A 27,444-nucleotide genomic window follows, 5' to 3' on the forward strand; every position below is an offset into this window, starting at 1 on the left:
CCCCATCCACTCTTATCTCCTATCACTTCCCCCTTCTCTTAATAACTTTTTAACCCACTCTACCCACTCCCCTAACTTCTACCACTCCCTAACCCCTTCCCTTCCCTTTTCCCTGTGTTTCTGCCCTCTTTTTGATCCTGCCCCTCCTTTTTCTTTCCTCTTTCTCCTCACACTTCTTTATAAAGTTAGATAAATTTCTATAACCAACTGAATAATTTAAGTTCTTCCCTCTTAAAAGCTAAACTGTCAAGTTTTAGACAATACTCCTTCACCTCCCTTCTTTCCCTGGATTGTAATAGGTCTTTTGCACCTTTATGTGAGCTAACTGTCCCATTATACCACTTCTTTCCACTTTTTCAAGTACAGATCTTTTTTTCACCCCTTAATGTCTTTTTCTTTGATGCCAACATATAAAGGATCATTCACAACCTCAACCTAAGTCCATGTGATATCCCTCTCTATCTGCCCCAGTGACAGATACAGTCCTCAAGAATTATAGATTCCCATCTAGGAATGTAAATGGTTTAATCTTTACATATTTATGTTTTCCCCTGTTTACCTTTCTATGGTTCTCTTGAGTCCTGTTTTTGTAGATTAAATTTCTTGTTTAGTTATGGTTTTTTCAATAGAAATGATTGAAAGTCTCTTATTTCATTGAACCTCCATTGCCTTCCCTGAAAGATGCTGAGTTTGCCTAAGTAGTTAATTCTTGATTGTAACCTTACATCCTTTGCCTTCTGGAATATGGTATTCCAAGCCCTCTGATCCTTTATTGTAGAAGCTGCCAGATTCTGAGTAATACTGACAGTTGCTTAGATATTTGAATTGTTTTTGTCTGGCAGTTTTTTTTAGTTTTTTCATTTATACTACTATAAATGTATAAAGTACATTCTACTTGTTTCCTAGTGTGCTTTATCATTTTTCTGTACATTTATCATATTATTTCTATTTAATAGTATAATACTATTGAACCATGTTATGAATCACTATTTTTAAAATTTTTTTTATAATTATAACATTTTCTTTGACATATGCATAGGTAATTTTTTTTTTAACAACATTATCCCTTGTACTCCCTTCTGTTCCAAATTTTTCCGCTCCTTTCCTCCACCCCCTCCCCTAGATGGCAGGCAGTCCCATACATATTAAGTATCTTATAGTATATCCTAGGTACAATATATATGTGCAGAACTGAATTTTGTTGTTGTTGTTGTTGCAAAGGAAGGATTGTATTCGGAAGGTAAAAATAATCTGGGAAGAAAAACAAAATAAAACAACAACAACAAAAAAAACAATGCTCACATTTTACACTCATTTCCCACTGTTCCTTTTCTTGATGTAGCTGATTCTGTCCATCATTGATAAGCTGTAAGTGAGTTGGATCTTCTCTATGTTGAAGATATCCACTTCCATCAGAATACATCATTATACAATATCATTGTTGAAGTGTATAATGATCCCCTAGTTCTGCTCGTTTCACTCAGCATCAGTTGATGTAAGTCTCTCCAACCCTCTCTGTATTCCTCCTGTTGCTATATCTTACAGAACAATAACATTCCATAACATTCATATACCATAATTTACCCAACCATTCTCCAATTGAATGGACATCCATTCATTTTTCAGTTGCTAGCCACTATGAAAAGGGCTGCCACAAACATTTTGACACATACAGGTCCCTTTCCTTTTTTTAGTATTTCCTTGGGATACAAGCCCAGTAGCAGCACTCCTGGGTCAAAGGGTATGCACATTTTGATAACTTTTTGGGCATAATTCCAGATTGCTCTGCAGAATGGTTGGTGAATCACTATTTGTTTAGTCATTTTCCAATCACTGGAAATCCCCATTGATTCTATTTCATTAGCATAAAAAATCAAGTTTTGCTTTTTTTGAGTAATTGTTCTCTTTAGAATATTTGCCATAGGATAACAGAAGTGAAGTATATATGTATAACTTAGACAAAGTCTGTAAATACAAATATATTAAGATTTGGACATAGAATTGAATAGAATAGCACAATGGATTGTCTCTGGGAAATTGCAAAGTACACTCATTTTATGTATACTTGCATAAATATAGATGATTTAAAGATTCATTAATATCAATATAGGTATATATGTACAAGCTCTAAAGTTTTGCATTTAATTTAATAATCTGGAAATTAGAAAATCTTTTACTTTTTTCCTTATGTGTATGATTAGAACATTCTCTTGAATAATTATGAGTCTTATTTGGAATTTCTACAATATTCTGGCACTGAATGAAGTCAGCTCAATGATACTGATAAAGAAGATCATCTGAATCCCAGCTTCTTACCTATGATTTGTGATCCCATATAGAGTTTCATAATTGAATGAAGAAGTTGCAAAATTATGATTTATTTTCAATAAATGTTTGGTTTGAAATAATGATGAATGTTGGAGGGGATGTGGGAAAACCGGGACACTGATACATTGTTGGTGGAGTTGTGAAAGAATCCAGCCATTCTGGAGAGCAATTTGGAACTATGCCCCAAAAGTTATCAAACTGTGCATACCCTTTGACCCAGCATTGCTGTTATTGGGATTATATCCCAAAGAAATACTAAAGAGTGGAAAGGGACTTGTATGTGCCAAAATGTTTGTGGCAGCTCTTTTTGTTTTTGTTAGCTAGAAACTGGAAGTTGAATGGATGCCCATCAATTGGAGAATGGTTGGGTAAATTATGGTATATGAAGGTTATGGAATATTATTGCTCTGTAAGAAATGACCAGCAGGAGGAATACAGAGAGGCTTGGAGAGACTTACATCAACTGATGCTGAGTGAAAAGAACAGAACCAGAAGATCGCTGTACACTTCAATGCTGTATGAAGAGGTATTCTGATGGAAGTGGATATCTTCAACATAAAGAAGATCCAACTCACTTCCAGTTGATCAATGATGGACAGAAATAACTACACCCAGAGAAGGAACACTGGGAAGCGAATGTAAATTGTTAGCACTACTGTCTATCTACCCAGGTTACTTATACCTTTGGAAGCTAATACTTAATGTGCAACAAGAAAATGGTATTTACACACATATATTGTATCTAGGTTATATTGTAACACATGTAAAATGTATGGGATTACCTGTCATCAGGGGGAGGGAGTAGAAGGAGGGAGGGGATAATTTGGAAAAATGAATTAAAAAAAAAAAAAAAAAAAGTTTGGTTTGTAAACATAATTTATACCCATACTAGAAGTCACACTCAAACTTTTGGGGCAAAAACATGTTGCAAGTGGTAACATTTTTTTTTTTTTCCTGAGGATGAGGTTAAGTGACTTGGCCAGGGTCACACAGCTAGCAAGTGTTAAGTGTCTGAGATCAAATTTGAACTCAGGTCCTGCTGACTTCAGAGTTGGTGCTCTATTCACTGTGCCACCTAGCTGCCCCCTAGTGGTAACATTTTAAGAAACCTTAATCCATAGGACCTTACTATTCATCAGGAAACACTCTGCTTGAACTGTATTTTCTCCATTATTTTTTCAAGCATTACTGGAAAGCATACATCTATCTGATTTATCCTTTGCTTGATGTTTATGATAATCGGTTTATCAAACAAGATTATTGTTATATCTTTCAGGAATTTTACATAAGTTTGTCATAAAGTAGTTTGGTCTTGTGAAACTTTTTTGTATATTTGTATTGAATATTGCATATAAAATAAGTAATATGTTCAGTGGGAATTTTTCATTTTCTATGTTTCAGTGAATTGTGTGATGGTAAAAATGTAGTCTGCTCTGAACTATATCACATGAAAATCTGTTCCTGTCTAATACCTTTTCCAAAAATTTCTCTGATATATATCTAGATTGTTGTCATAAAACATAAAGGAAAGGAATTAGGTATTTTACACGTACACACACATGTACATGTGACTCTGTGTGTGTATACACATACATATGCAATAGTTGTTCTCTAAGGGGTCTTTTAGGGGTCAAATGAATAAAATCTGAGTTTTTTTTTTTTTTTTCCCTACATGACTTTAGCATCTTTCCTACAAATACTTGAATAGTTAATATTACTATAGCTTCGCAATTGCTTTATTTCCAGAACAGACCACTTTGTATACCAGGGTCTGGTACTATTTGTTCTTCTTTGGCTTTTTTTTTTTCAGTGCCATTTCTGACATCTTTATAAGCACCTTTAGTACTGTGAGGTAGAAGTCCAAGTGACATGGCTTTACTGACTTTAGTGGTGAAAAGTGCCTATGATAAACCACTTGGTGGATTTACATACTTGTAAATTTGTAGTTCTTCCCTTTTAATCCTTAGGTTTTACTGTACTGAAATAATATTGAAGAACTCCTGTTCTCCACTATGTTTTAATGAGGTATAGAAGTATGAAACATTGACTATCTCTATCAGGGATGTTTGACAGTTTTTAATAAAAAACAAAAAAAAATAGTGTTTCTAGAGTCAAAGGACCTGGGTTTAAATCTTGACAATCATTATGTGACAAATCACTTTTCCTGGGCCTCTACTTTCTCATTAGGATCAAATACAAAATCTTCTATGTGGCTTTCTCATTCTTGAAAGCTATAACTCAATGTAGTTAAAGTTCACATTAATTTTGGGGCTGTTATATCCCTACTGAATCACTTTGAGCTCAAAGTTTGCTAAAATTTCTAGATGCATTTCAGAAAATTTTTTGATTAGTTTTGTTTTTACATGCTAGTGCCATCCGTGAATCAGAAGACCTGAATTCAAATCCTATCTCAAACATTAGGCAAGTCACCTACCTTTTGTTTGTCTTAATCTACTGGAGAATGAAATGGTAAATCATTTCTACATGTTTTCCAAGAAAATGCCGTGGACATTATGGTCCAGGTTTTCAAGAAGAGTCAGGAACAACTAAGCAACAATAATTGTCATCCGTCCTAGATAAACTCTAATTTATCCTGTGTATATCTTGATTGTAAATTTGCACATTGCCTTATTCCATTACATTGTGAGCTCCTTGAGAAAATTAATTAATTTTCCCTTTCTTTGTATCTCCAGTGCTTAAACAAATACTTAATATTTAATAAGGACTTAATAAATGCTTATTGGCATGATGATTACAGGAGGATTTTAGAGATGAACAAGGCTTCTGGACATATTTATCAAACTTTTACCTTAAAAGAAAATTTTTCTCCAGCTCATATTTGACAAATAAATCTTTAGTTTTTATTTGAAAGCTTTCAACAATGTGGTGGTCACTGTCTCACAAAGTAGTTCATTCTTCTTTTGGGGATATATTTTAAGACATTTTAAAAGATCTTTTATCAAGCCTAAATTTACTATTTTGCAACTTCTATTCATTGCTTCTCATTCTGTAGTGTATGTCAATACAATATCATCCCAATTACCCATCAGCTTCTTCAAATACTGAGGAATTCAGATCCTTTCTTCAAATAGTAGGTTATTAGTCATGAAAAATCTGACTCCCTGTTCAGATAAGGTCTCTAAAAATACCCTCCAATTGAAATCTTTTCTAAGGATTCTATTACATTCTTCTCTTTAGGTATATATATCACATGTCCACAATGTTATCTCCCTACTTTGGTGGGTCCTAACTCCAATTCCCTTCTTTAGGTCCCACTTACCATGTTCTTTTCTTATTCTTCCAAAATCACCTCTGCACTCAAAAACCCACAATCATGTCTGATAAGAGTGTATCTAGCTTGTAAGAATGAAAATATTGATTCAATTAGCTACTATTTTTGTTGCTAACTATGCCTATTTAACTTTCTAATTTTTTTTATTTGATGAGTTTGTTATTAAAAATCAACTACAGGTATATGTGTGTTTATGGTTTAAATAATAATGCAAATTCTTCTTTGCTGAATAAATTAGTTTTATTGATAATGTTCATTTTTGTAGAATGTGTTATTTTGAAGATACAAATCAATATATCTTAATTTTCATAATAATAATTTTTAATTTTTTCCTTGAGTCTTATGAATAAAAATTAGTTTTGAAATAGACTGATTTTCTTTGGTATATGAATATCTTTATTGCAGCAGCCTGCAGTATTGATTGTTTGACACTGATGTTCTGAAGTTGTTAGATAAGTTAAATTTAAAGTTCTTATTGCTCTGTTAATTCTATGAATGAAAATGTAAGGCAAATATTTATGGCAACTGCAATAATCTAAAAAGATTCTAGCTTAAAGCCATACTACAAATATAGTAAATATCTAAGCTAATATCCTTTGTATTTTTATCATTAATTTGCTTGATATTCTTTACTTTTCATTCTTCCAGATGAATTTTATTATTATTTTTTTCTAGTTCTGTAAAATAGTGTTTTGGCAGTTTGATTGGTATGGCACTGAACAAGTAGACCAATTTATCTAGAATTGTCATTTTTATTATATTGGCTCAGTCTACCCATAAACGATAGATATTTTCCCAATTGTTTAGATCTTATTTTATTTGTGTGAGAAATGTTTTGTAATTGTATTCATATAACTCTTGAGTTTGTCTTGGTAGATAGACTCCCAAGTATTTTATTTTGTCAATAGTAATTTTAAATGGAATTTCTCTTCCTATTTCTTGTTGATGAGCTTTGTCAGTAATAGATAGAAATGCTGATAATTTGTGTGGGTTTATTTTATATACCGAAACTTTGCTAAAGCTTTGCATTGTTTCCAGTAGGTTTTTGGATAATTGTCTAGGAAACCCTAAGTTTATCATCATATTATTTGCAAAGAGTGATAGTTTTATTTTCTCATTGCCTATTGTAATTAGTTTAATTTCTTTTTCTTTTTTATTGCTAAAGCCAATATTTCTAGTCCAGTGTTGAATGATAGTGGTAAAAATGAGCATCCTTGTTTGACCCCTAATCTTATTGAGAATGCATCCAGCTTCTCTCTATTACAATAATGCTTGTTGTTGGTATTAGGTAGATACTGCTAATTATTTTAAGGAATGTTCCATTTATCCTTACACTCTTTAGTATTTTTAATAGAAATGGGTGGTATATTTTGTCAAAAGCTTTTTCCTGTATCTACTGAGATTATCATATGAGTTCTGTTGGTTTTGTTATTGATATGGTTGATTATGGTAATACTTTTGCTGATAGTGAACCAGGCCTGCATTGTTGGTATAAATTCTACTTGGTCACAGTGTATTATCATGGTTCTAGGTTGTTGTATTCTCTTTGCTAATATTTTATTTAAAAATTTTGCATAAATATTTATTAGAGAGATTGATCTGTAATTTTATTTCTCTGTTTTGACCTTTCTGGGTTTAGGTATGAGTGCTATATTTGTGTCATAAAAGGGATTTAGCAATTCTCCTTTACCTATTTTTGCAAATAGTTTACATAGTATTGGAATTAATTGTCCTTTAAATGGCAGAATTCACTTGTGAATTCATTTGTACCTGGAGATTTTTTTCTAGGAAGTTCATTAATGACTTGTTCAGTTTATTTTTCTAAAATGGGACTATTTAAGTAGTTTACTTCCTTTTCTCTTAACCTGGGCAATTTATATATTTTTAAAATATTCATCCATTTTAGTTATATTGTCAGAATTACTGCCACAGAGTAGTGCAAAATAGTTTCTAATTATTGCTTTTATTTAATTTAAATCTTTTTGATTTTTTAATTTTTTATTAATGGTGAGTTTGCCCCTTTCATTTTTAATGCTGGTGATTTTTTTTTCTTTCCTTTTTCTGATCAAATTAATCAAAGGTTTATCTATTTTATTAGTTTTTTTTTTTTAATAAAAGCAACTCAATTTTTTTCTTAGTTCAATAGTTTTCTTAGTTTCAATTATATTAATCTCTCCTTTGAATTTCAACATTTCTAATTTGGTATTTAATTGGGGATTTTTAATTTGTTCTTTTTCTAAGTTTTTTAGTTGCATGCCTAATTCACTGATTTCCTCTTCCTCTATTTTATTTATGTATCTATTTAGAGATATAAAATTTCCCCTAAGGACTGCTATGACTGCATCCCATAGGTTTTGATATGTTATCTCATTATCATCATTTTCTTGGATGAAATTGTGGTTTGTTTCTGTGATTTGTTGTTTGACCAACTCCTTTAGAATTAGATTATTTAATTTCCAATTGCTTTTTAAGCTATATTTTCCTGACCATTTATTGAATTTTTTATTGCATTATAGTTTGAAAAGGAAGCATTTACTATTTCTGCCTTTTTGCATTTGATTGTGAGATTTTTATGCCCTAATACATGATCAGTTTTTGTGTAGGTGCCATGTAGGCTGCCAAGAAAAAGGTGCATTCTTTTCTGTCTCTATTCAATTTTCTTCAGAGATCTATCATATCTAGGTTTCCAGAATCCTATTAATCTCCCTAGTTTTTTCTTGTTTATTTTGTATTTAGATTTGTTGATTCTGAGAGGGGAAAGTTAAGGTCTCCCATGAGAATAGTTTTGCTATTTCTTGGCTTAAACTCTTCTCTAGGAATTTGCCTGCTCTACCACTTGCTGCATACATATTTAGTATAGTTACTATTTCATTGTTTACATCATCCTTTATCAAGATATACTTTCCCTCCTTATTTCTTTTAATAAGATCTATTTTTTACTTTTGCTTTATCTAAGATCAGAATTGGTACCCTGTGAAGTCCGAGTTAGCTCCCTGTTGACTGCAGGATCAGCCAGAATCAGGATCAGCAAAAGTCATTGGTCTTCAGGGGGAGAAGTAAAGGAGAAGGACAAAACTCCATGAGGCTCATCACCAACCTCCCTTCTCCTAGTTGTCCTCCTCCAGAGTGACTCTGGTTTGTCTTACTCCACACCCTAATCCCTCCCTCCTACAATTATCTATATACACCAAAAGATTGACCTAGCACAGAATAGTGAGAAGGGTGATTTTTTCCAAGCATATGCTAATAGAGTATTGTCCAGTAGGTAATTGGCCTTAAGTGCTCAGTTGTCTGATTCCAGTTCATCTATTCAGAGTTTCACCCCTTTACATTTCCCTGCTTTCTTTTGTTTTATTACACAGGTGGTCACACCATCCCTGACTTCTCAGGGAGATGAGAACCCCAAAAAGGAGGTGATCGTGCCCTCCCTGCTTCTCAGGAAAGGAGATGAAAACACCAAAAAGGAGGTGATCATGCCCCCTCCCCCCCAACTTCTCAGGAAGGGAGGTGAAAACACTAAAAAGGAGATGATCATGCCCTCCCTGACTTATCAGGAAGAGAGATGAAAAACACTTAAAGGGAAGTGGGGAGTCAAGCCAGATATTATTAGAGGGTTTTGGGGCTGAAGGGTCTTACTAGAAATAGGTATGCATAAAAAATTGAAGTACTCATTTGTAATCCTAATTGTTGTAAAATGTCTCTTCCCCACAGATTGATGGGGGTTTTTTTTGACTATAAAAGGAATAAAAACTCCTGTTTCACCTTCAAAGTCCATCTCAAAGGGGTGCCACAAATTTCAGCTGCTATTGGTCCTCCTATGCCAGACATGTAGGTGTCTGCCTTAATCTTTGGCCAGTGACTGGGTCAGTTGGCACCTCTAATGACTGTGCAATATGCACCTTTTAATGGTATACCATTTATATATATAGTGAGCAAAGGTTGGTCAGCTGTCACAGCTGCTGTTAAGAATATTCCTGGATTTTTTTGCTTGGAGTCAGAATCTGGGTGACTATCACTGGATTGCTTATTAGGAGTCTGTATCAGTAAACCTGATGCTACCACTTCTCTTGGTTTATAAGTCAGACATTGTCTATCTGTATTAGTGACTGGGATATTATCTACACATTCCCCAGTTTCCCACATCAGTGTATGGATGAACACTGTTTTGTAAGTACTCTCGGAGGTGAGATAGTTAAGCCCACTGTGCCTGGAGGCAAGGTATCCATAGGGTAGAGAGGAACAGATTTCACCTCTCCAGGGGGTATCTCAGTTGTTCCAGCTGCATACAACTGTATTCTCCCCAATTCCAATCCCTTTCTCCCATCAGATTGCTTCCTGGCTGATTGGTCATATCTTGGTATTGAACTTGTAAAGGCTCTCTGGGTGTAGCATTGGCTGCCATCATGTCCCAAGTATTTTTTGTTTGGGGCACTGAGGAAGGCCCCACATCCCTTTTCACTGAATCAGCTTACATTCTGATGCCCAATGGAAACCTCTATTGCATTTTGGACATGGGGTTTTGGGTCTTGTTCTCCCACCCTGTTTTTTCACTCTGTCTCTATGCCAACTTTGAGCTTTCAGATGCCCTACTTTACCACACTGAAAGCATTGACAAGTCTCTCTGGAAGTCCCTTGCCAAAAGGGACCCTGCCTTCCCATGTTTAGATCTTGGGAAGTCTGCATCATAACCTGGCTATAAAAGGTGTTTGTGCCCCTGTGGCACAGCATCTTATGATCTACTCTAAAGGAAAATCCTTGCATAGTCCTAATATAATTCTTCTACAAATCTCATTAGCATTTACTTTAGCAAGTTGCCTGATCATAATATCTGTTGCTGCATTTTCACCAATAGTTCATATGACAGCTGTCTGGAAATGTCTCACAAAATCAGCAAAGGGTTCATTTGGCACTTGTGCAATTTTTGTGAAGGCCTCTCCCTTGTCCTGTTTACCTGGAATAAAACTCTATGTTTTGGTAGCACCAGAAGCAATTTGCTCATATGCTGCTATGTGGTAATTATTCTGCACTGAAATGTCTGAATAAGAACCTACACCTGTTAGTTGGTCATAGGTGATTGGAGTATTAACTCCACTTTGACTATTTTGGTGAGCTTGTATCCTACAAAGCTTACTATATTCAAAAAGCCACAAGTTTTGTCCAGGTTCTAAGCATGTCCTTGCTATAGATTTCCAGTCCCTAAGGGTTAAGACTTCATAAGCCAAATTCTGTAATAACATCTTAACATAAGCTGATGTAGCCCCATAAAGAGTGCATTTTTTTTTTTTTCAGGTCTTTGAGGATTTCTAGATCAAAAGGATACATTTCTATTCTCAAATCAGCTGTATTCTGCCCTGCTTTTGTGGCTTTAAGTAGTGCTTTTTGTAATCTAGTCATAGGAGGGGGTGATTGCTGGGGCCTCCTCCTTCCTCCATCCTGGAAGGTGAAGTTGATGGGGGTGTGTCTAGGACCTGTTCTGATTTAGGCATTGTTGAAGCTGCCTTGTGGGAGGGAGAATCACCACACCCTTCAACTTCACTTAAGTCCTCAAGCCCTCTGGCAATTCTGCCATTAATCTGTCTTATGTCTTTCTCTTTTCCTTACACTTCCTCATCTGCTTATGTGGTTGTTCTTAAAACTTCTCTCTCTCTCTCTCTCTCTTTTTTTTTTTTTTTTTTTTTTTTTAATAACTTGTAGGGTTCTTTAAGGCCAATTGTATTATGTTGTATATATAGAATGTTTCCTTGGAAATTGAATCAGGACTTTATCATTGTAGTATTCACATAGTTGATCTCCTACTAGTTTCCAATTAACCACCCCTATATCTTATTCCTTTAAGAACCAAGGGGATGTGCATTCTAACGTACCCAAGAGTCTACTGATATGCTTCCAAGTTACTAGTAAGCTTTGTTCCTTGATCAATTTAAGTATGCTTTCTATAGAGCCCCCTTAGAGTGGGAGTAGGGGTAGAGCTGGGGATGGGGGAGAATCTTTTCCTAATATCTGCCTCATTTCAACTAGAAAAGGTTACTAGTTTAGCCCTTAACAAAGTAAGTTATCTGTTTGTCTATTAAAATACTCATCTTATTTCCTGGTCACTGGGGACTTCTTTAGTGAAATTAGGGTTTTTGGTTCACATGTTGGGCTAGCTCCCTATTGACCTCAGAATCAGCCAAAATCAGGATCAGAAAACGTCCTTGGTCTTTAGTGGGAGTAGTAAAGGAGATGGACGAAACTCCATGAGGCTTGCCATCAACCTCCCTTCTCCTGGTTGTCCTCCTCCCAAGTGATTCTGGCTTGTCTTACTCCACCCCCAATCCCTCCTACAATTATCTGTATACACCAACAGATACAGCCAGCACAGAATAGTGAGAAGGGCCATTTTTCCAAGCATATGCTAAGAGAGTATATTGTCCAATAGGTAATTAGCCTTAAGTGCTTGGTTGTCTGATTCCAGTGCACTTATTCAGAGTTTCAGCACTTTACAGTACCCCTGTTGTTGTTGTTGTTTTTTTTTTTTTTTTTTACTATAGCTAGTCTAATAAATTCTGTTCAAACCTTTAATCTTTATTTTGTATATCTGTCTCAAATGTCTTTCATTTAAACAACATATTGTAGGATTATGTTTTTTTAATCCACTCTGCTATTTGCTTCCATTTTATGGAAGAGTTCATCCCTTTCACCTTAATAGTTATGATTATCACCTCTGTATTTCCTTCTATCCTTTTTTTTCTCTGTTGTATATACTTTTGTTCACTCTTTTCACCCAGTCCTGTCTTGTTTTTTTTTTTAAACCTACCCCACCTACTATCTTATCTCTAATCACCCCTCCCCCTTCTCTTAGTAGTGTTTTTTTTTAAGCCACACCAAGTACTACCTTATCTTCTATCAGCCCTTCCCCCTTCTCTTGCCTTTTTCCCTAGAGTTTCTGCCCTCTCTTCTATCCTGACCTTCTCTTTTCTTTTTCTCCTTTTTCTCCTACTTCTTTATAGAATTAAATAAATTTCTATACCCAATGGAATGATTAAATTATTCCTTCTTAGAACCAAACTGATAAGATCAAGCTTCAGATAATACTCATCCCCCCTTTCTTTTTTTCTCCACTGGGAAAGGTCTTTTAAACTAAATGTCCTATTACATCTTCCTTTCTTCTTTTTCCAGTACAGATTTTTTTCCACCCCTTAATTTCTTTCTTCTTTGATGTCATCACACAAGAGTCTATTCACAACCACACCTTCAGTCCATGTGATGCCTCTTTTTGTCTGCTCCAATATAAAATACAGTTCTTTAGAGTTATAGATATTATTTTTACATCTAGGGATATAAACAGTTTAACCTTTAAACATATATATTTCCCCCCTGTTTAATTTTCTATGGTTCTCTTGAGTACTGTGTTAGTAGATTAAATTTTCTGTTTAATTCTCTTTTTTTTTCCAATAGAAATTATTGAAAATCTCTTATTTCATTGAACCTCCATCTCCTCCCCTGAAAGATGATTCTCACAGGGTAGTTCATTTTTGATTGTAACCCTAGGTCATTTGCCTTCTGGAATATATTTCAGACTCTCTGAACCTTTATTGAAGATGCTGCCAGATCCTTGGTAAGCCTGGCATCCTTGGTATTTGAATTGTTTTTGTTTGATAGCTTGCAGTAAATTTTTCCTTGAGATTATAGTTTTGGAATTTCCAACAATATTCCAACAATCAAGCTGGACCTCTGATGAGAATAGTTTCTTTTGCTTTATAGAAAGGATTCATTCATGCTGCCTAAAGAAAAAATATCTATCACCGGTCTCAGGTAGAAAATTAGTGTCATGATTTTAGGCAACTTCCTGCTGAAAGATGCAAAGACAACCACATATTGTTTTAAAATAGATAATTTAGAAACATGAATTTGGTAAGTTATAGTAACCCCCCTGAGCCTTATAAAATTTGAAGATTATTACCCAGTATTGTTGACCCATGTGAAAACTAATGATACTGCCAGAAGGAAGTTGGAAAGGATTTCTAGGGATTATGAAGACCTAGTCAGGAAACTGAAGGATTTAGGAGCACAGGTGCTGTTTTCATCATTGCTGCCAATTAGTAGATGGAAAGTAAATTGTTGGCTAAGAAAATGGTGTGAGATAAAGGGATTTGGCTTCCTGGACCAAGGTATAAGATACAGGAATGATGGACTCTTATCCAAGGATACTCAAGGATAGAAAACCTTTAATGAGGATTAAAAATTCCTTTTTTTTTTTTTTTTTTTTTTTTTTTTTTTTTTTTTTTTATGGAAAATGGGTACCATGATTTAGAAGACTTTAAAATTGAAAAAGAAGCTGGAGGAATAAATTACTCAGATACAAATGATAAAATAGATGTATTAGAGATTAGCAAATATGAAACAGCAGTAGAAATATTTATCCATTTGAAGATAATTAGAGAGAGGTGAGTAAAAACTGTATATTTTGGGTCAATGTTCAAAATATAAGAAACAAAATATATTAATTTTAGAAAGCAAATATAACCTCATACATATCAACATTACTGGACTGTAACTTCTGACCTCAATATTACAATGGAAGAGAACATTTTCTTCAAGAGTGTGAACAAACCTAAACAAACAAATTTAGGAATGTTAGAAAAAATTTAGGAGAGGATCAAAAGAGAGAAATATTTGATAATTGTTCACCATATAGGAACTGGATTATGAATTTCTGATGCATATCACAAAAGAGAATTGTGATAAAGATTTTTCACTCTCCAGAAATTTTCTGGGGATTTCCATATGGAAACAGAAACAGATAAATTCTTTTTTTTTTTTTTTTTTTTTTTTTTTTTTGAGGCTGGGGTTAAGTGACTTGCCCAGGGTCACACAGCTAGGAAGTGTGTGATAAGTGTCTGAGACCAGATTTGAACTCGGGTCCTCCCTGAATTTAAGGCTGGTGCTCTATCCACTGTGCCACCTAGATGCCCTAACAGATAAATTCTTGACAGCTAGTCTCATGAGTTAGTTTCATGAACAGCTAGTTTGATGAGATGAAAAAATCATCAAAGGAAATAACTATCCTATATTTTTGTTTAATCAAGATAAATTAGTTGCTAAAGTAAAAATGAGAAATTCAAAAGAAAGTGATCACATTTTATAGCTCATGGTAGATAAGGAGGAGAATATTGAATACAGAGATACAAGTATCATCTAGTCTAGAAGAGTCAATTTCAAAGAATTTAGGATAGACTAACTGACTTTTATGGCCTGATACTCTAAAAGAGATATTTGGACAAGAGAAATGATATGCTCTTAAGGAAAAGGGAATGATGCTGTATTCACCAGTGATTCTAATGAGGGTTTCTAATATGAATTACTTCACAGGCAATTTATCAAATTATCAAATTTTCAAAGAAAGCAAAAAATTGAAATCAAATATAAGAGAATAGCAAGAGCCTTCAGGAATGGAGTCAGAAACACCACGATCTAGTTTGATTTGAAGTTTGAGAAACATGTTAAAGAGGATATCATTTTTTCTTTCTTTGTGGTAAATCATTAGGACAAAAAAATAGGGAAAAAATAATCAGACTGATAATAAGTGTTTCCACTTAAAACAGTTGGTTCTTGGGTAATAGACTTAGTATCTATTGTTAGACTTTATCCTTGAAATCTTTTTCATGTTGGTAGCATATTCCAGGATTTATTTTGTGTTGACATGGTCTTTGAGAAGTCAAAGTAATTTCTATACCAAAATGAAGCATCAGAGGAGTACTGCATCAATGATCCACATTTCATATAAGAATATGGATCATTAATGCAGTACTCTTCTGATGCTTCATTCTTATGTGGAAGTTGTTAACTATTATTGAAATGAATATAGATAGCTATTTGTTTTGGAGAAAAATTTGCAAACTACAAAGATTTAATGATTAAAATATTAAAATTGCATGTTTTATCTTTTGCTGTTTTTATTGTATTTTCCTAAAATGTAATTATGTGCCACAATAAATAATATATATATTTTTAAAATCCACACAAATTGATGTTGAAGAGGCTTATCTTGATTTCTTTTAAAAATAATTCCAGCAAAGATGGAGTTGTGGTGGGATTCAACTTTTCAGATAATGGAAGCTACACATATCTGTCTGTCTAAAGAATATATCTGTCTCACCATGTTCTCTCCCAAACCACTCCAAATTCCTTTAAATAATGACTCTAAATAAATTTTAGACTATCAGAACATACAAAAGAATGGAGTAGAACAATTTTCCAGCCAAAGTCACTTAAAAAGTCAACAGGAAAGAACTGTGGGAGTTCAGCATGCAGTTCCAATGCTGGCATGCCCTGGCTCCAGCAAAATGGGAACTGGCATGTAGACCTTTGAATCAGCAAAAACTCTGGAATTTTCTAGACCTCTCAGCCCAAAAACACCAAAGATGTCTTTGAAGGTTGGCAGGAAAAGTTTGTCAGTAGGGTGAGAGGGCTTTGGGAAACCAGCATACTAGGACTGGGTATGGACAGTGGTTATAGTAGCAGTTTCTAGAGCCTCAGCCCAGAGAAGGTCTCTTTACTAGCATTGAGAAAGTACTCTGTTCTTTAACACACTAGAACTTATTGGTGCAGAGGGGCAGGGATACTCCAACAATTCCAGGGCAGAAAAGAGTTCTAGTGGTCAGACCCCTATAGAGATTTCTGAAAACAGCAGTTAGGAAAATGAAAATTTTTTTATTGTCAATATAGAAAAATATTCTGACCATAGAAAGTCACTATAGTGATAAGGAAGATCAAAACACATACTCAGAGGAAACTAAGAAAACCAAAGCTCCTATATCCAAATAGCTTCATAGATCAAAGGAAGCTGTTTGAATTGCAACCAGACACACATTAGTGACCACTGCTAGCCATGATGCCTAGATATTTGTATGATACATCTGAGACCCTTAAGCACAGAAGTGAGTGTTGCATTTCATAATCATTGAAATGACTCCTATTGGTGGATGTTCATGTCCATATATGATATGCTACATTACAGTAATCCTCTATGAAAGCTATTTTAAAAAAACCACAGTATAGATTAGAATAAAGATGTTAGCTATACTTTTTTTAAATGAAAAAAAAATAGATACTAATTTTATAGTTACTTCAAGCCAATGTTGCATGATTCAGATATCCATTAGGAAGGAGTCAGTGCATTACACATAGTATGTAACTTAATCTTGGATAAAATATCTTCTTCCTGTCATTGTAGTTGTCTCTAAGGATGTAAGGCAACCAAAACTCTACAGGTGGTTTATAGTCATCTTAAGGTTTATGGGATTTTTTTTTTTTTTTTTATCATTTCCAAACTAATGGAGCAAGGACCAGTTCTTCATTCATCTGGATTACCAAATGTGAAATAGTTACTCAAGAGCCAAAAATGACCTTATAAATACCTTACATAATAGTCTTAAAATCAGTGTAAAAAAAGATCCAGGACTTAGAAGATGTGGGTTTGAGTCACATCTTTACCATTTGCAGCTGTGTAACCTTGGACATTAACCTTGCTGGATTTCAATGTTCTCATCAGCAAAATGATGATAATGAGCACTATCACTACTTTTCTTTCAAAGTGTTTGTGAAAAGAAAATGAGTTAATGCACAAAAAGTACTTTGTAGTCAGATTGTGATGCATAAGTTTAGACTATTACTATTGTTATTATCAATAATAAAAAAAAGGTTATTGGGAAAGACATACTGGGAACTTTTTAAAGAAGAAATGCAGCCAGAAAGGAAAATGGGTTATTGGATTTTGTTGGAATTTTATGCAATGTTCTCTTCTACAATAAGGTTCACCAAATGTCAAACTAAAATCAGGATTTGGGAAAATGAGAGAATTCTTCAAGACAACCATAAGTCTGTGATTTCATAAATGTGAATATTCCTCTGAGGGATGGATGTACATCATGACTCATCCATGCATCCTTATTCTGTGGGCTTTTGTTCATATCTAAATGTAAATTCACTATTAGACAGGCTACCCAACATTTTAGGGAACTTCTTCAAATTCTCTTAATAATGTGAGAATCCCAGCGAGCCCACATTTTTTATTTATTATTCCTGACTTCCACCTCATAACTAAACCCTTCCCTTCTCTGATCTTTCATTTCTTTAGTGTTATTTTTTTAAAATAGTTTCTCCTTTGTAATTCCTTGTTGGTTATATGTTACTCTTTTATGAGGCACATTTAAGGGGATTATCTCAACTTTTTTGGATAGAATAGTGTTCTATATATTCAGCCATAATGAAAATAGTTAATATTTATATAACTCCTTAACTTTTGTAACAAATTTCATAGACACTAATTTGATCTTCATGATAATCCCAGGAGGAAGTCTATTATTATCTTTATTTTAATATGATGAAATTGAGAACAAGCTAAGTGACTTGCCCAGGGTCACATAACTAGTGAATGTCTGAAGCAGAATTAAAACATTATCCCATTCATTGAACATTGGTCTTCTTAATTCTTTGGTATTCTTCTTTTCCCTAACATAATACAGTTTAATGTAGTAACTGATATTTATCACTAGTCTAAACTAATTTTGAACTTAAGTGCTCTTAGTACAGACATACAGGAGTGTACCCTTCTTTTGTATTTCCATTGTTCATGTTTGATTTTACATATTATTTGTTATTTTAAAATTGTAATTGGTTCAATGATTTCTATGTGCATCTATGTGATTCTCTTTAGACAGTTTCTTTTTTCCTTCCCAATTGAAACAGGTAATATTTGTGCCATTAGAATATTACTCTTGAGATTTCTCCATTTCTATGAGTAAAGAACTGTGGTTTATTGGGTCCTCTCTCTTCCTTTTCTAAACTCTTTGAAGTCAACTCTTTTGAAATCTTAAGTGTATACTGCAGCTATTCTGGGCAAGTAACCATGTTACTTGGCATTTTCTCAAGAAATTTTTGATCCTTCCAGAGTTTACAGATGGACATATGAAAGGAAAGCATAAAAAATGGGTCACTTATGCATCTTGGTCTGACCCTAAGGTTTCCAGTCCTTTTGTTAGTACTATAGACTACTCTCTTTACCTATCATGAAATCAAATTGAATATGCTGGGGATTGGAGAAGCTTGAGGTTAGATGGAAGAAGTTTATTATTTACACGCAGTATTTTATCTAGTTGGTGGTTCTAGTTTTGCTATTCATTATTCATTTATACTGCTCTTCCATTCACCCAGGAACATTAGTAGAGTATAGAACATTGTGGAATGTTCATTTAACTTCAATATGTCTATAAGATTACAGCACACTAAAACAAGGTACTAAAGGAGATACAAAGAAAAATAAGAATTTCTTCCTTACAAAATGGCAATTTAGTATTGAGATGTGTCATATTTACAATAATTACAATATAAATTTATGAATGTGTAATGGAGACATGTCCATTCAACAATATCTCCCATCATCTGAGTCCCAGCGAATATATCTCATTCAGAGAAATTCCCATGACTCCCTTTCTGAGGGTACTAAATATCTCTGCATAAAATAGTTTCATAAGGAGGTAAGGATTCTGTATTGTGAGGGAGAAGTAATTTTTTTAAGAGAATTGTAGTGAGTTCAGGAGTTAATGGTGAGAGAGAAGACTATGCAAGTGAAGGTGAATATGAGGTCCGAAAGGATCACAAAAAGCTTTTTATAGGGGAAAATATTTGATTTGATAGTAGGCATTTGTATATCAAACAGCATGAAAATTATCATCATTTCCTAAGAGGCATTGTATGTGCTTGTATCTATGCTATGGCTTAATAGTGTAAAATTTCATTTCGTTTCTTTGTAGATTAGGAGGCTAAATAGTCATGTCTGCTCCTTAGGATGTATCTTTTTTGACATTTTAGACAATGTTACTGATTCCTTTTTCATTTATAATTCAAAGCATAACAAACTGTATTCTTTGTGTGACCTTCTATTAAATATATTTATTATTTCTCATTACTGTATTAATGGCATTGGTCACATAAACTGGAGGCACAAAACTGGCAAATTGGATAAATCTAAGTCCTATCTAGCTCCACTTCATGAATAATAGATTATTACTTATGGTCTCTATTAATGGTCCTTTAAAGTCAGGGCTTATAAGCTCATAAATGAGAATTTTCTAGTACAATCTAAGAAATTCTTGGCTCTAATAGAAGAAGTAACTATTCTTTCTTGGTTTCCTTGCCACCTGCCTTATTCTTTTGATTACAAAAAGATTGGATCATTTTCATTCCACCCAGCAGATGATTCTTTCAAGTAGCCAAAGTGGATGTTCATTGATTTTCCAGTATAATCCACTAAGCAGATGTGTGGACCACAGTCATATGCAGCTTGGAATGGTGATCTCCCTAAGACAGAATGCACATATTGCTTTTGGCACAGTCTGATATGGACTAGTAGTGACCTCATTTTTACTGTGAATGTGCCATGTGGCATTAAACAAACAAACAAACTGTTTAATGTTCTACTTAGTTTTTCCATGTGTTTATTTGCCTTCAGGTGATAGGATGTCAAAATAGGAATATGATACTTGATCTCTTTGGAAGACCTCTCTAAAATTAGGCAATAAATTGTAACTCTTGACCCAAGATGATCCGGACCAGGAGCTCATGCAACTGTAATTAATTCTTTTAGGAAATAAGAGGCCATCTGGGAAGCAGATGGTGACTACACAAGGAATGAGATGACACATCCTCAAAAAGTGATCAATGATCACCAGATGGAAGAATATTAATTTCCTTGGAATGTTTGTAGGCTGGTTGTAAATTGATTTCCTACAACACAGATCTGACTGTTTAATCCTCATTCTATTTCAAAAATCTTCAATGGCTCCCTATTTTCTCTAAGATGATTTTGAACTCCTTGGTCTAGCATTTAAAACCATTCTAAATATAATTTCACCTTCCTTTCCAGTTTTATTTTATAACGATCTCCTTCATGAATTCTCTGCTCTAGTTAAAGTGTCCATCTAGCTTTTGAACAGATTGTTCACCATGAATGGTGCTCATTTGCTCCTTATCTGACTAGCTATATTTATTCATTTAAAGTATAACATAAGTAGCACTTCCTAACAAAGAACTTTTCTGACCTTCTCAGTATTGTTAACAAAATTCTTTGCCTCTTGAAATTTATTTGTTAAAAACTTTACATTTATTCTATTGTATACATTTTATAATTCCTCTACCCACCAGTAGTACATAAATTATTAGAAGGCAAGTACTAATTTATTTTTGCCTTATTCCTTAGTGACTAATATGGTAGCCTTAAACATAACAGGCATTTCAAAAATGTTTTAAAAATTAAATGAAATCTAAGATAACTTTAACAGAATCATAGATGAGACAATGGCTGTAGATGGTATTTTCATCTATTGGCATTGCTTGTACCCCAAATACATAACTGAACCCTCACTTTTTTATCTTTAGATGAATCCAATCTAGAGCATGACCAGTGTTGACAAATGATATTCTTTATGAATCCTTCCAACATGTTGCTATGGTACACCTAAGGGACCTTCTTTTGGAAGATTTGTGTTGACTTTGGTCAATGTATTATTAGGCAAGCCTGCCCAACAAAAATTGGTAAGAATAATAATAATATTTTATAGAGCTTTAAGATTTGCAAAGCACTTACCATATTATCTTACTTGAGTTGATCTTCATAACAACCTTGTAAAGTAAATGCAATTATTATCTCTATTTATAGATTTCTGCAAAGTTACTTAGTAAGTATCTAAGACAGAATTCCACTGTAGGTATTCCTAACTCAATATAGCCAATATTCTGTAGCCTTTCTTTGTATTTTCAATACTTAGCAGAGTGTCTGGAACACAGTAGGTACTTAATAATATTTATTGATTATTTATTGCACCCCAGATCTAACTCTCTTTATCCTTCCCAAAAGATCTCTAGTTAGAGGAAGAAGTAACATTTGTGATTTATTATTATTAGCCACTTAGCATCTAGGAGATGTAAATAAAGGACATGCAGAATATCAAGATCTACAGGAGATTTTCTTTTCTTTTTAGGTGCTGATCAATGCAACTGTTTAATAGACTAGAACCTACCAGTACCTTCACCAGGTAGTGAATGAATTTCTATATTAAATAAGTGTAATTGTCAAGTTTTACCTGAATACATTTGGTTTAATTTATTGAAAAAATTCATCTAAACTTGGGGGTCATTTTCCCTCCCCTTTAAGCCTTGTGTCTCTGTGATTACTAAGAGTTTGATGAGATTTACATTCACAACTACTGAGGTTCTACTTGCTGTGCATCATCTAGCAACAGCAACCCTCTCAGCTTTTCACAACCATTTCTTCTGGTTTTATGCAGACTACTTTCCTCAGCCTTTTAAATGGGACAGCTTCTCTCAATTATTCCTTTTAGCTCCTTTAGACTCTAATTAGGGCACATTCTTAAGAAAGAGAATGGTCTTAGAAAAAAGCTAAACATAGATACTTGATTATTGCTATTAATCAAATGTTTAAAAATTGCCAATTAATATTTATTAAATGCTTACTATGTGCCAGGCACTCTGTTAAGCACAAAAAGAAAAACAGCCCTTACTCTCAAGAGCTTACATTCTAATGTTTATGAAAACATACAAAAGAAATTGAAAATGTGGAAAGGAAGAGAAGTTCAAAGAAATAAATACTAGTGGAAAATCACGAGACTATTGGTCTGAGTACCTTCCCTAAATGATTCTTCACATCTAATTAAAGTAAGTGGCCCTAGGGTCAGAAGTTAATTCAGACCTGTGAGTTCTAGGGTTGAAGAAATCTTCTAAGATGAAGAACTTTTTGGGAAATGATAAAGAAGTCTAGAGGAATGTATGTCATTTGCACAATTATTTTCAGTTGTTCAAATGATGTGACTTAAGATAACTTGCCAGCACTACCAAGGACACGACAAAATGAAATACATGAGGTATATCCAGCTTGGTTTGTGTCCCGAAAAGACTGTGTAATGTAATGACAAGCCACTTGGGAAAGTGAGGCACCTAAAGATGGAGAATACCACAGTCATTCTTCTTTTTTCTTCACTTAATAGTATTTTATTTTTTCCAATTACATGTAAAGATATTTTTCACATTTACTTTTGTAAGATTTTGTAAGATTTGTAAGATGTAAGATTTATAAATTTTTTTTCCTTCCTCTTTTCTTTTCCTCCCTTCTCCCCAAGATATGTTATACATATATAATCATTCTCTTGCATGATATTGAAAATGCTGCTTGATCCATCTGTGTCTTCTGTATCATCCTTTGCTTTTCTTTCTTTGATGTTAGACTTAAATCATCCATCCTAAGATCAAACACTCTCCATGAGTATTTCTCCTTCTTGGAGTTGTTTTTGGCTGTCTGACTTTTTGTGATCCCATTTCAGGGTTTCTTGGCAAAGATACTGGAGTGCTCTGACATTTCCTTTTCCTGATTACTTTACAAATGAGGAAACTGTGGCAAATGGATTAAGTGACTTGTCCACTGTCACACAACTGAAATTTAAAAGTGTCTGAAACTACCTAGCTGTCTGTATTGCTTTATTCTGGCTAATTTATATCTGGCTAACCAAGAGCATGCTGTGATGACAATGGCTTCTTTCAGATCTTGCTGTTCAGCTGTACTACATCAGACACTGTGTAAGTTGTTAGGGAAATGAAGCAAAAATGTATCCTTGATCTCAAGAAACTTAATTTTTTTTTTGGGGGGGATGATTATTTACATAAAAATTAAATGCAAAAATGTTCTATATAGTTTCCTAAGAGAAGATAATAGTAATGAAGGTTGGGGATAAGAATTCATCAAGATAGGCTTCTTGGAAGAGGTAGCCTGGTGTGGAATTTTAAGATTGGGTGAAGAGGGAGTGATTCTAGACATTGAGCATACAGAAAAAACAGAACTGAAAGATGAAATTATGTTTATGTAAAATAGCAACTAGTCCAATTTGGATGAAAATTAAAATATGTCCTTAGGCTTATAATGACTAGAATATTTTTTTTTTTAAAAATGACTCATAAAGTAAAATTTAATATGTACCTGAGTTTATTATATCTTCACAGTCTCAAATAGCATCTCTGCCATTGAGAATACCATGTTATGAAGGTGCCGGGGGTTAGAATGATACTCCAGAAATCTAGATTAAATGTTATTTTTCATATTAGAAAAAAAGCAAAAAACTCAAACATATAATTTTAGAGAACATTTACTCTAGAGACTCTAATCATGTCCATTTAACAAGAAGTGCTGGGGTCAGAGAATATTTTGGTTATTGTGTCCAAGAATCTGAAAAGATAAAAGATAACCAGTATGGTAAGGGTACAAGAAACTTCCCATAGGTGATATCCAAGGACCTGCTCTCTCTCAAGAATAAGATTATCCAGTTTTACTTAATTACTTTTAGTCCCCACCCATGGATATTGTAATTGTTGGCTGGTTTTGATCTTGGATTATAGCCCCAGAGAAGATTCTAGATCTATTGAACTATAAGCAACATCACTTTTCCCTCTCCCTCCAACACACATGTGTGCGCACACACACACACACACACACACACACGCGCTCGCGCACACACATTAAATCAAGTATTTTGGGAACAAAGTTTGACTTACAGATGCTGAGGTCTTTTTCAACTTCATTAAATGAAATCATCCCTTTAAGAATTTGCTTTCAAAAATGAATAACTATATTTGAATATAAATGATTTTCTTTTCTTTTTTCTTTTTCTTTTTCTTTCATGCATTTACAATCTTTGTTCTGAGAAGAGGTCTGTAAGTTTCACCAGACTTCTAATGGGGACCATAGCAAAAGAAAAAAAAAAAAAAAACAAACCAAGATCTTCTTCCTTAGTGATAACTAAGAAAATTGCTACATGCTAAGGAGTTTCTACTTTGGAAATGTAGCAAGTGTTATAGCATTTAAATGGTTATTTCTAACATTATATGTGTCACTTATTAGAATTGTCCAGATTATGCTAGAGTTAGAGAGAATATCCAGCCTAATAACGATAAGAAACTGAAAATAAATACTAGATGATCAACCAATCAACCAATGTGCATTTATGAATTATTTTTCAAATAAGAAGTACTGTTCTAGGGAGACATATATAAGTGATTGTTCATGTACTCTTAAGATTTTAAAATCTAGTTCTAAGTCAAATTCAACACTATTGTTTAAATCTGTATGTAGAGCAGCTAGGTGGCAAAATAGATAGAGCATAGGACCTAGAGTCAGGAAAATTCATCTTTGTGAAGTCAAATCAAGCCTGACATTTAGCTGAGTGACTTTGGGCAAGTCACTTAACCTTATTTGCCTTAGACAACAAAAAATATGCATTTATACATATGCATTTTGTAAAATTTTTAAAATTTATTGTTGCTATAGAATTCGTGATTAACTTGAGCTGCAGTTGGAGAATCAACTAAGTTAAAAGGGATATTTTAAAAGGGATATTATTCATAATCATCTAGCCTCACCTATATCTGGAAGATAATCCCATTTATTCTTAAGTGGTTATTTAGAATTTTAAAGACCTTCAGAACTTATTAACTTCCAAGAAATTTCATTCTAATTGATAGCTCAGGTTGGAATTTCTTTTTTCTTTCTTTGTTTTCTTGACAGAAAGCACAAATCTATCTCTTTATAACTTTCTTTTATTACTATTAATAAGAAAACCAATATAGAAAAAAGACAAAAAAGGGAAAATTAAACAAACCAAAACATTGCTTTATGTCCAAAAGAAAATTCAATATATATACCAATTTCCATAACCACAAAGCATATATAATAATAATAGAAGACATCATATTCATGACTGTCCATCTTTTTGTTTGGCTTTCTTATAAGTTATTTTTTTGTTCTCTTCTGTGTACTTTTTACTTTAGTCCTTTTCCCACTTTAATTCCGCCCCCCCACCCGAGTACAATTAAGCATGCATATATTTCTATATTCATACATATATTATACACACATATATACAACTATGTGCATATGAACACACACATATATATAGACACATACATATATATATGCATTTACACATATGTAGAATGCATCTAAAATGATATTAATATGGCTGACATATATTGCAGATTTCTCTCTTGATTGAATCTTTAATTTTGACTGATATTACTGATTACCAACCCTGCTTTTTTCTTTTTCTTTTTTTTTTTTTTAACTTAATTCTACTCTTGATCCTTGTTATTGTGTTTGTGTAATCTTATAACTTTTACTCATTTCTTCTGGTTCTATTATCTGGGACAAATAGAACAAATATCATCTCTCCTCCACATGAAAATCTTCACATACTTGAAGACAGTTACCAGGCCACCTTTCAGTTTTCTCTTCTCCAAGGCCAAAAGGAAAACCTCATTTTAACAAAACTTTATTTGACATAGGCTTGAAGTTCTTCACTAACTTGGTCATCTTCAAGATGAGATTCTATCAGATTTTTACCTTCATAATGTTTCCTTTGTATACTCTCTAGCTAGCTTATCAATATTTTTCTTAAACTGTGAACCTAAAACTGGGCACAACATTCCAGTCAGATTATCATCTCCTCATTCTTGGACCTTTCTTAACACAATCCAAGATGGTGTTTTTTTGTTTGTTTTTTGACTGTTTTATACTGGTCATTATGTTGAGTTTGTATTTAACTAAAATGTCTAAATATTTGGAAACTACTAACCATACTATGACATCTAGTATTTTTCAAATTTACTTCTTGAACTATGTGATTTTATATTTATCTCTATTAAATTGGATCTAATTAAGATTAAGCTACTGTTTTAGGTTGTCAAATATCTTTTTAGGTGCTGATTATTTCATATAATGTATTATTATTCCTTCCAGATTTATATCATCTGTACATTTCAGTAGCATGCCACTTGCTCTTCTAGACTACTTTTTGACTTAAAATTTTTATGAAAATACTAAATAAGGAAGGGAATAAAAAATTTATATAGAACCAACTCTTACTAGGATTTTTTTTTTTGTTTGTTTGTTTTGTTTTGTTTTTTGCTGAGGCAATCAGGGTTGTTTAGGGTCCCACAGCTAGGAGGCCAGATTTAAACTCAGATCTTCTTGACTTCAGGGCTGTCTCCACTGTGCTATCTAGTTGTCCCAGGAACTGTTCTTCTTAAATAGGTTTTATTTCCCCCCCAATTTTAAATCAAGATAATTTTAAATATTTTTAAAGGTTTTGAGGTACATGCCCTTCAGGGATAACTGCAAATTTATGCTAAGTATTTTATTTTATTTCTTTAATAAATTTTTTTATTAATTTTATAATTATAACATTTTTTGACAGTACATATGCATGGGTAATTTTTTACAACATTATCCCTTGCATTCACTTATGTTCCGAATTTTCTCCTCCTTCCCTTCACCCTCTTCCCTAGATGGCAGGCATTCCCATACATAGTAAATATGTTATAGTATATCCTAATATATGTGTGCAGAATTGAATTTTTTTTGTTGCATAGGAAGAATTGGATGCAGAAAGTAAAAATAACCTGGGAAGAAAAACAAAAATGCAAACAGTTTACACTCATTTCCCAGTGTTCCTTCTCTGAGTGTAGCTGATTCTGTCCATTATTGATCAATTGGATCTGAATTAGATTTTCTCTTTGTTGAAGATATCCAATTCCATCAGAATACATCCTCATACAGTATTGTGGTTGAAGTATATAATGATCTCCTGGTTCTGCTCATTTCACTCAGCATCAGTTCATGTAAATCTCTCCACGCCTCTCTGTATTTATCCTGCTGGTCATTTCTTATAGAAAACTAATATTCCATAACATTCATATACCATAATTTACCCAACCATTCTCCAATT

General features: G+C 33.5%; 1 long non-coding RNA gene across 1 annotated transcript; it reads left to right on the plus strand.

The window, feature by feature from the left end:
• Positions 1-8,988: 8,988 nt before the first annotated feature.
• LOC141541200 (uncharacterized) lies at positions 8,989-21,706 on the plus strand. The gene is made up of 3 exons (XR_012481680.1): positions 8,989-9,087; positions 21,038-21,193; positions 21,640-21,706. It is a non-coding gene; the product is annotated as an uncharacterized LOC141541200 (long non-coding RNA).
• Positions 21,707-27,444: the final 5,738 nt, after the last annotated feature.

Source organism: Sminthopsis crassicaudata, chromosome 4 (assembly GCF_048593235.1).
Source record: "Sminthopsis crassicaudata isolate SCR6 chromosome 4, ASM4859323v1, whole genome shotgun sequence".
NCBI classification, from domain to species: domain Eukaryota; kingdom Metazoa; phylum Chordata; class Mammalia; order Dasyuromorphia; family Dasyuridae; genus Sminthopsis; species Sminthopsis crassicaudata.